This window comes from Miscanthus floridulus, chromosome 9 (genome assembly GCF_019320115.1).
Source record: "Miscanthus floridulus cultivar M001 chromosome 9, ASM1932011v1, whole genome shotgun sequence".
NCBI classification, from domain to species: domain Eukaryota; kingdom Viridiplantae; phylum Streptophyta; class Magnoliopsida; order Poales; family Poaceae; genus Miscanthus; species Miscanthus floridulus.
Genome location: NC_089588.1, coordinates 97,176,031 through 97,184,803, shown reverse-complemented (window position 1 = coordinate 97,184,803; position 8,773 = coordinate 97,176,031). Strand labels below are relative to the sequence as shown.

Genomic DNA, 8,773 nt, shown 5'->3' with positions numbered 1-8,773 from the left:
GTTGACACTTGTTTCGAAGTCACAGACAGCTTCTTGGAAGATGTGAGGTCCAATGGCGATGGGGATGATAGGTCTCCCTAGATCGCCCTTCTTTTCCAGCAAGGTATAATCTATCCACCTTCCCGTCGATGGCTCCGTGTAGTAGTAAGCTGCATTGTGAATATCGACAAGATTTGTAGTTTCTAGATTTTCTGGTTGCCCTAGAACCTTACCTTTGTCGGACGGAGGAACAGTAGCCACCAGCTGAGCTATTTGTGATTCTATGATTTTATTAAAGCTATGCTGATTCTTAATGACAGAAGCAAAGCTATCTATTCTATTACTTATATTTTCTAGCATTTTATCATTGGTAGCTACCTTCTTAGATAATCCTTCCATGAGTCTAGATTGGTTAGCAATTAATTCTATCAAGGGTGGTTGATTGAAGTTTTTATAATTGTTACCTTGAGGGTTACCTTGGTAGTTACTTTGGTAGTTCGGCCTCTGTTGCTGGTTCCATCCTTGATTTTGTGGAGGATGATAGTAGTTGTTGTTGATGAAGTTCACATCCTCATGAATTTTAGGACAGTTGTTCCCTGAATGCCCAGTGTTTCCACACTCTTCACATGTCATGCGGGAATCAAGAATGTGCATGACTTGTTTCATCTCATTAGCTCAGTCTTCGAGCTTCTTCATCAGCAGGTCCATCTTGGCAGACAACATATCTACCTCCTTGAGTTGATGTATACCTCCACCCCCCCCCCTTGCAGGTCTGAACTCATTCTTCATTCTAACCTTGGTTGGAGGCCATCTTCTTTACAAGAGTTGTTGCAGCTGGAAGTGTGAGTCATAGAAATGCACCTCCGACAGCAACATCCATAGTCTCATGGGTACTGTTGGTTAACCCATGGTAGAAGGTCTGCATGAATATCAAATTTTCCATCCCATGATGAGGACATTCTGCAATGTAGTCTTGAAAGCGTTCCCATGCCTCATGGATACATTCATCATGTTGTTGCTGAAAACTTGAAATTCTCCCACATAGAGCATTTGTCTTGCCTGTGGAAAAGAACTTGGCTAGGAAGGTAGTGGAGCAGTTATCCCATATAGTATTTCTATCTTTGTTGGCTTAGAACCACTTCTTCGCCTTCCCCAAGAGTGAGAATGGAAAGAGGCAAAGTAGTATGCTGTCCTTGGTTACTCCTTTGATCATGAAAGTGCTACAGATCTCTAGGAAGTGATGGAGATGTGTACTCACATCTTCATGTGCCTTTCCACAAAATTGGCTAACTTGTACCATGTTGATGAGAGCTGGCTTGAGCTCGAATCCATTATCTGCAACATTAACACTAGGTCCAGTACGGATGTTGGTAGTGGTTGGAGCAGAGAATTCACAAAGAGTCTTGTAAGCCATGGCTTCAAATTCAGGTGTTAAGCTTCGCCTTATCCGGTTGTCTTCTTATTCTAAAGTTGAGACTTTCTTGAGTTTGGCTCTAGTTCTCCTAATTAATGCTTTGGGATCTTTAATGTAGTTTGTCGAAAGGTTAAAACCGATCATACATTACCCTACATAAGATACACAAGTAGACAAAACAAGGGTAAACCTATTTGAGCAGAGGTTAGTGGTTTATCTTGATCACATCAATAAGAATAAGTTTATCAATACTTCCTTTGTCTAGCTACCTTCCCCGGCATCGACGCCAGAAATGCTTGTTGGTATTTATTAACTTGTCACTTGTTTTAGTAGCCACCTATTAATTACCAACATCTCCTAACATTACTTTACTAGGTTGTCATCCCTAGTGATGGTGCCAGAGATGCTTGTTGGTACTACCTAGCATCACTACTAGAATGATACTAAGTAGTTCTTTATCATTTTATGTGACTAGAGAGAATATAAAGATATGTGAATGAAAAGGGATCTGCAAGCGCATAGATAATTGTACCATTGTAGCACTTCACACGAGAGTATTCCAGGTATCATTATTTATATTTTACTATAGGGAAAGTTTAGCATGGACATGTATTGATAACTTATACTATTGATGGAGAAGTAAACCATAACCAATATTCTACTCATAATAGGGGTAAGTCATAGGATAAGATATATATGATAAGTATTGATCAAAGATAATGATAAATCACTCAGAGTACTCCTTTCTATGGCATTACCATGGTTAGGTAGAATATTAGTGGAATAATTCCCAAGTCATTCTTAATTACAAGTCAAAGCATACATTGATTAGTGCAATTACACCTAGCAATCATGGCTAAGATCATCTTTATATCTACACATAAGGGGTATTACTAAGGAAGATTAAGAACAGAGCTTGTCTTCCTTCGTAACTAGATCCTACTTGAATATCTATATTCGGGGAGTGGACTAAAAAGGACTCAATGGGAGTGTCACATCCGCGATCTACCACATGGCTCAGAATATAGGGTGTATCCACAGTTAAACAACGTATAAGCACCATGCTTATACAATGTCGATCACTCACCCCGTGTACTTTGGAGCGAGGGCTTTGCAAAATTATGCACAAACATAATGATAAACTAGCTATACTAAGTATATAATCAAAGTAGACGATGAACATTATAACAAAGAACATGAACAACATGAATACTAATATTGTCATAACAATTGTAGCAAGCATATAAAAATAATGGAGATATAAAAGAGAGAGGGGGTACAAGGATTATACAAACCATGATCTTGACACGATCGGGAATCCAAGTGAAGCATGCTTGCCTCCTTCTAAATCTAACCTAACTAGCTATGCCCTAGAATTGATGGAGCTCTGAGGATGATTAGGGTTTCTGTCTTCTCAAATGACTTGATGCCTCAGGGGGGTGGCAGGGGCTGGTATATATAGCCTAGAGTATTAAACATGAGCCCTTGGATCAAACCAACTTAAGGAATGATGTAGATGCAACCTAGGAGGCAGTGGAGAACCGACATTGTGATGCAGAGGCTAACAATGGGCCCTAGGGGCTGAGCAACCTACCAGTCGGGCTAGCCAGCCCCGCCTGGCAACCTCTGCCTCTCTGCCTTGGTGTGGTGTCCTCTAGAACCTTCTAGTGTTCGTTTTGCGGCGGATAAGTGCAATTAAATCTGACATGTAGGTCCACCTTGATAGTTTTCTAGTTAAACCCTGTAGAAAATACAGATTCGCCAAAACTCATGGAATTTATTAGTTTAAACCCCTCGACCTTTGTTGGTGATCATATTTATGCACTTATTCATGTTTCTTTGATGGTTTATAATGGTTGTTAACTACTATCAACACCGGCCTGTCGGTGCTATCTCTAAGGCTTGTACCTTGGTAGATTCAAGTTCTACTTGAGCTTGCTTCTGAGATTTCTCTAGTAATCAACTTCTGATTTAAGTAAGTATTTTGTTTATATTGTTCAACAGGATCATGACTCTTCTGAGTGCTTTATTCTCTTCCTAGGGGGAATAGAGTATTAATTGTGAGTGTAAGTGTGGTGCTTAGACTTAGGTTAATCGTGGATGCATGCTGCATTCTGATCGGTGGTAGATCATGGTTGTGACATCTGTACTATATAGCCTCATACTATATAGCATCGTTGATCCTTTGTAGTCCACCTCCCATTTGTAGGGCAAGTAGGACGCGGTTACTATGGGAAGCATCCGCTGCTGGTGTCTTTCCTTAAGTAATGTTCCCGGTTGAACAGTAGAAGACATAGCTTACCCAAGTTAGAATTAGAGAACCTCGGTTATCCTATCTATGCTCCTATTTATCCTTAGCCATGTTGCTACTCCTAGTTAAGTTAAACCTTAACCTAGTCTCTACCCCTTGTTAAGTTAGATCGTAGTTAGCCTCACACGTTTCCCTATGGATACGATACTTGGAATACTTTTGGGTGAAAGCTACAGCGGTATCTATGCGCTTGCGGATTTATCTGTGTGCGTTAAATATATCAACAAGCTTTCTGGCACCGTTGCTGGGGAAATGGTTACTGAATTAACTTTGAGCCTAGCTTGACATTTTATATTTTATTCTTTCTTTTTGCTTTTTCATTTTACTATGGATTCCACTCCTATTTATCAATATGCTAAACCCACGAGTGCAAACCTCAAGCCATTGAAATCTTCAGAGCCTGTCCTAGCACCTAGCTATGAGTTGTGCCCGTGTTTTATAAAATCTCAGGAGAAGGTGATGAAAACCCATACTCACACCTACAAGAGTTTGAACAGACCTATGCATGCTTGCGTATCGCTGGCATGTCTGACAAGACCTTAAGATGGAAGTTATTTCCATTCTCTTTGATGGAAAGAGCTAAACAATGGTAGTCAAACTGTAGGAAGTATGTAAGGAGATTGGGAAACATTATTCTCTAAATTTTGTTTACATTTCTTTCCCATCTCTAAAGTAGTCAGCCTTCGAAAAGAGGTTCTAACTTTTAGACAACTAGAAGAAGAATCTCTTGGCACATCATAGGAACATATTAATAGTCTCATCATCACTGGCCTGGACCTTGCTATTTTAGACCTGATGCTCCTTCAACATTTTATATGGGTCTTAGCAAGGATTCTGCGCAAACCCTTCATCAAGCCTCTAGACAAGCTTTCCTTCATTTGTCTATTAGTGAAGAAAGATTTATGCTTCATAGAATTAGTTGAAAGACTCACTACACTAGCATTCATAATGAACTCCCTGAGGAAGAGAAGGAATCATCTCCCAAACAGGAAGAGGAAGTTTTGATAGCCAAATCACAACCACTCCAATTCCAAGATTTAGCTATCAATCCTGAACCACTAATACCCCAAAATCCCCTAAGAGAAGAAGGAATTCCACCTTTGGAAATCCATATTGAAATTAAGGATGACATCTTTGATGCTGATTTTGGGAAAAGCTTATTGCTACATAAGAGGCCTTTGAACAAATATAATTCAAATCCTCTCAAGAAGGGATCTCTTAGAAAGTGTCCTTATTCCCATATAGGACATTGGGAAGAATATAAGGGTGGCATGTCTAGTGAAACCATAGAAGGAGAGCCAAGCTATCTAGAAGCCATTCCTATTCTCTCCCCTTCTATGCCCATATTAGATGTCTCATCTGAACATATCCCTAAACCCATCCATAACCCCAATGATCTCTCTTACACCCTTTCTTCTAAGACTCATGATGATCCTAGAAATCCACTAAGACACCCAAAGCATAGGAGTCATGAAGGCCTCAAGGAAGACCAAGAAGAGCAACAACAATGGCTGGAGGATATTAAGAACTTTTGTGCCAGTGCCATTGAATGGGAGGATGAGGCTTTAGATAAGATCAACCCGAGAGTCACCAATCCAAGGGAAATCTTGAACAACAAAATGACCAATGAATGTCATAGGCATGGAATGATGGAGACAATGTTTCTGCCTATAGACATTCATGAAGAAACAACCTTGGAGCAAGAAGATGACATCGATGAGAATGGAAGTTATTTCATGAGCACCTATTGAAATCTCCTAAATTAACTTCCATGCTCACATGAGAGGTTGTAGATGCAATGTTTATCATAAATATTATAAATCCATGCTCACATGAGAAATCTCCTAAATTAATTGGTCTCTCCAACATTGCCACACATGAGATCTTCAACCCTCTCATGCTTCCTGTTCATAAAGACTTTGAAAGGCTGGTTGTAGATGCATATGTTTATCATAAATATTGCAAATCTCATTGGCATGAATGTTGAGATAGGTACATGAAGGTTGGTGTTGGAGGGGAAAGCACTTCACCAATTAGAAACGCAATTCGAAGGTTTCCCAAGGACGAGCTTCTGTCCGAAAACAAGCACTTTCGGGAGATAACATTAGCTTTGACCTTTTGTTGTAATGCCCCTGTGAAATAAGCATAGAAATATAATTGTGAAAATACTCCTTCAGGTATTTTTGTCACTAACCATTTTAGGTTTGAAGCACAAAGAATGAAGGATGACGACGCAAGGTATGTCCAACCAATTATCATGCAACATTTAATCACATCCATCCAAACTTAATTTTACATTTGCAAAATTCAAGCATGGGGGATGGACTTCTCTGAAAAATCTCTTGCCATGTTGCTAAATTATTTTGGTTGTCTCTACCTTTAAGCCATACTAAATTTGGTAAATAAACAACCATGCTCTTTCATCTCCAATTGAATAAATCTCTATAATGCTTTCATGCTACCTTTGCCTGCCATAGTAAGCTTTGGTTTGGAAGTACTGCACATACTTCCATAGGCATTTAAATTAAGCATGGTGCTTAGGTTAAATAGCCTCCCTTAGCCAAATTAGACATGGAGTCTAGTTTGGTTATTGAACTAAAAATTACTTGTGAAGACACTGGATATTTTGTTGGACTAACCTCTACAGGAAATTCTCAATTCAATTTGGGTAAGTCATGAGATGAATTCAAATCAGAGAAGAAGTGAGGCACATGTCGAACTCCAATCACATGGTGCAGAGAAGACATAGCTCATTCATCATGGATGAAAGAACTGTAAGTATCAAAGATCATTCACTTTGTCTTTAGCTTCAAGTTACCTTTGCCTTGAAGCCATGCTTCTATAGAATATGATAAACAAAAACTATGCTAAAATAATTCTAACACATTCTTTTCATTAGCATAGAGGAAATTTACAAAATTCTGGATAAACAACCCGTGTTTCAAAATTGTATATTCCTTCGGGTATGTGTGTCCACTAATCTTTTGCAGGCATAAAACAATGAGTGAGGCGGAAGGTCTAACATGGTGTCAAAAGATCGAAGAGCAGAAAGATGGCATGACAAAAGGATAAGAAAGAAAGGGTGTAATCTAGGAGACAAGAAGCTCATGAACACCTCATACTGCGAGGCTAGCCAAAAAAGGAAAACTTCAAGCAAATAAGAAGGACCATCATGAGTCATCTACCCTTCGTCACATGACGTCATCACGCTCCAATGACAAAGGTAACATCCAAAGGTAAATGGTCATTATTTAAAGTTTTTCCCTGATTCTGGTATGCAATAAATAAGAAACAAACATGTTTGAGTTACAAACTTACTTGATCCAACCTGATTAACTCAACATGTTCAGTTCTTCAAGATTGTTCCTAGCACCACTTTCTTAATCTCATAATTTTAACCAAATAAGCTAAAAGGTTGCACACCTTATCTCTGGAAGCTGATAGTCATAAACATGTAAAGATTGATACATTATGTAGAGAAAGACAATCCTTCCTTAGGTTAAGCAACTCAACCCTTTTTGCAAACATACTTAAATGCTACATTCATGCTCAATCTTCTGATCTTACCACCCATGTTATAATTGAACAAAGCACATAACATCAACTTCATCTTGTTCAAAGTGCCTCAGGATAGAGAAGAATAAATAAAATTTTAGGTTCTACTGGTGTTTTCCCACCAATAGAGCCTAGGCACTTCATCTCTACCTTGTCTTGATGAGCAGGGCACACTTCAAGCAAAGTGTGGGTGAGTTAGTTAATTCCCCAATTTCTACAAGTGAAAGTTTTGAACCTATCAACCCAAAATTAAATTCAAAACACAAGATGGGTTTGGCAGAAGAAGGTGACATGACCAATAGATGCATCATCACAAGAATCCTTTTAGAGTAAACCGAGGTGTTTGGACAATGAACTTCATAGGGAGAAGTCTGGTTTGAAGGAGTTACAACACCAAACCCTCATCAAAAGAGCTAGCTTGGGGGAGAAGCACTCCCGTGTATCCAGATAAGTATTCTTTCTCCTTTTTGTTTTAATTTTATTTTCTTTTAAATAGTTAAGAAAATAGTGAATGAAAAACAAAATAAAAAGTTATCTATATAATAAATATATATAGTTATAGTAATAATGTGTGATCTAGTAAAATTGAAAACAAAATAAAAAGGTGTGTCTAGTTTGCTTTAATTTATTTTTAAGAGTTGAATAAAGTAAAGAGGACTCAATATAATCTCTTAAATAGAAATGTCGAATAGTTGCTCTATTGTAATTCATTTCAAGTACCTAGTTTTTAGCCTTGAATTCTCCCGAGTTTTGGATACGACTGATTTCATATAAAGATTTACTCTGAACTTGAAACTTGTGGGTAGCGAATGCTTGATCTAAGTCTAGGTAATTGATGGATATGATATGAGAAGGTTTGAGCTGTTGTTTATCTTGTTCCAAGTCACACTAAAGTTCTAGAGATTTATATTTTGAAAAACACAAAAATGCTACAAGATGAGTTCCTGTATGACAAAGCTTGAATTCCCACCAGAGCCATACATGCTATTTAGGCTAGAAAACTTCCACATATATGCTGCTTGCTTTTGCATTGAGTTTTATCAAGCTTTGTTGACCCTTATGAGAGATTTGTCATGCTCTTCAAATAAGGATCATGTACACACCACCCAAACATGCATTACTCCTACACTAGGGTAGGCGCAAAAATATTCCTTCCATCTAGATCCACCCAAAAATGTTCTACTCTTATACTAGGGGTGAACTCAAAAACATGCTTCCAACTGGACAAAACCAAGTTTATTCAGTCCAGCAGCCAACCTCATCAATCAGTCAGCAGGTTGTGCAACGGCCGTTTCAGGGAAAGTTCACTACTTCATATCAGCCACCTCAATCGGCCTATAAAATTGCTCTGTTAGTACAATGGATCACCACAGATGTCGGTGCTAACTTCTTCAATAGTCGGTTACAAGGATATACCACTCACAAGGCCCAGATCGACTATCTAGAAGGTTATCATCCAATTTGTGATGCCAGCATGTACGAGATGATGCCACACCCTGGGTATCAGAATCCTT

The 8,773-nt window shown here is 38.6% G+C and overlaps 1 non-coding gene across 1 annotated transcript; it reads left to right on the top strand.

The window, feature by feature from the left end:
* Positions 1-920: 920 nt before the first annotated feature.
* Positions 921-1,029, top strand: LOC136484579 (small nucleolar RNA R71). Its single transcript, XR_010766090.1, has one exon. It is a non-coding gene; the product is annotated as a small nucleolar RNA R71 (small nucleolar RNA).
* The last annotated feature ends 7,744 nt before the right edge of the window (positions 1,030-8,773 follow it).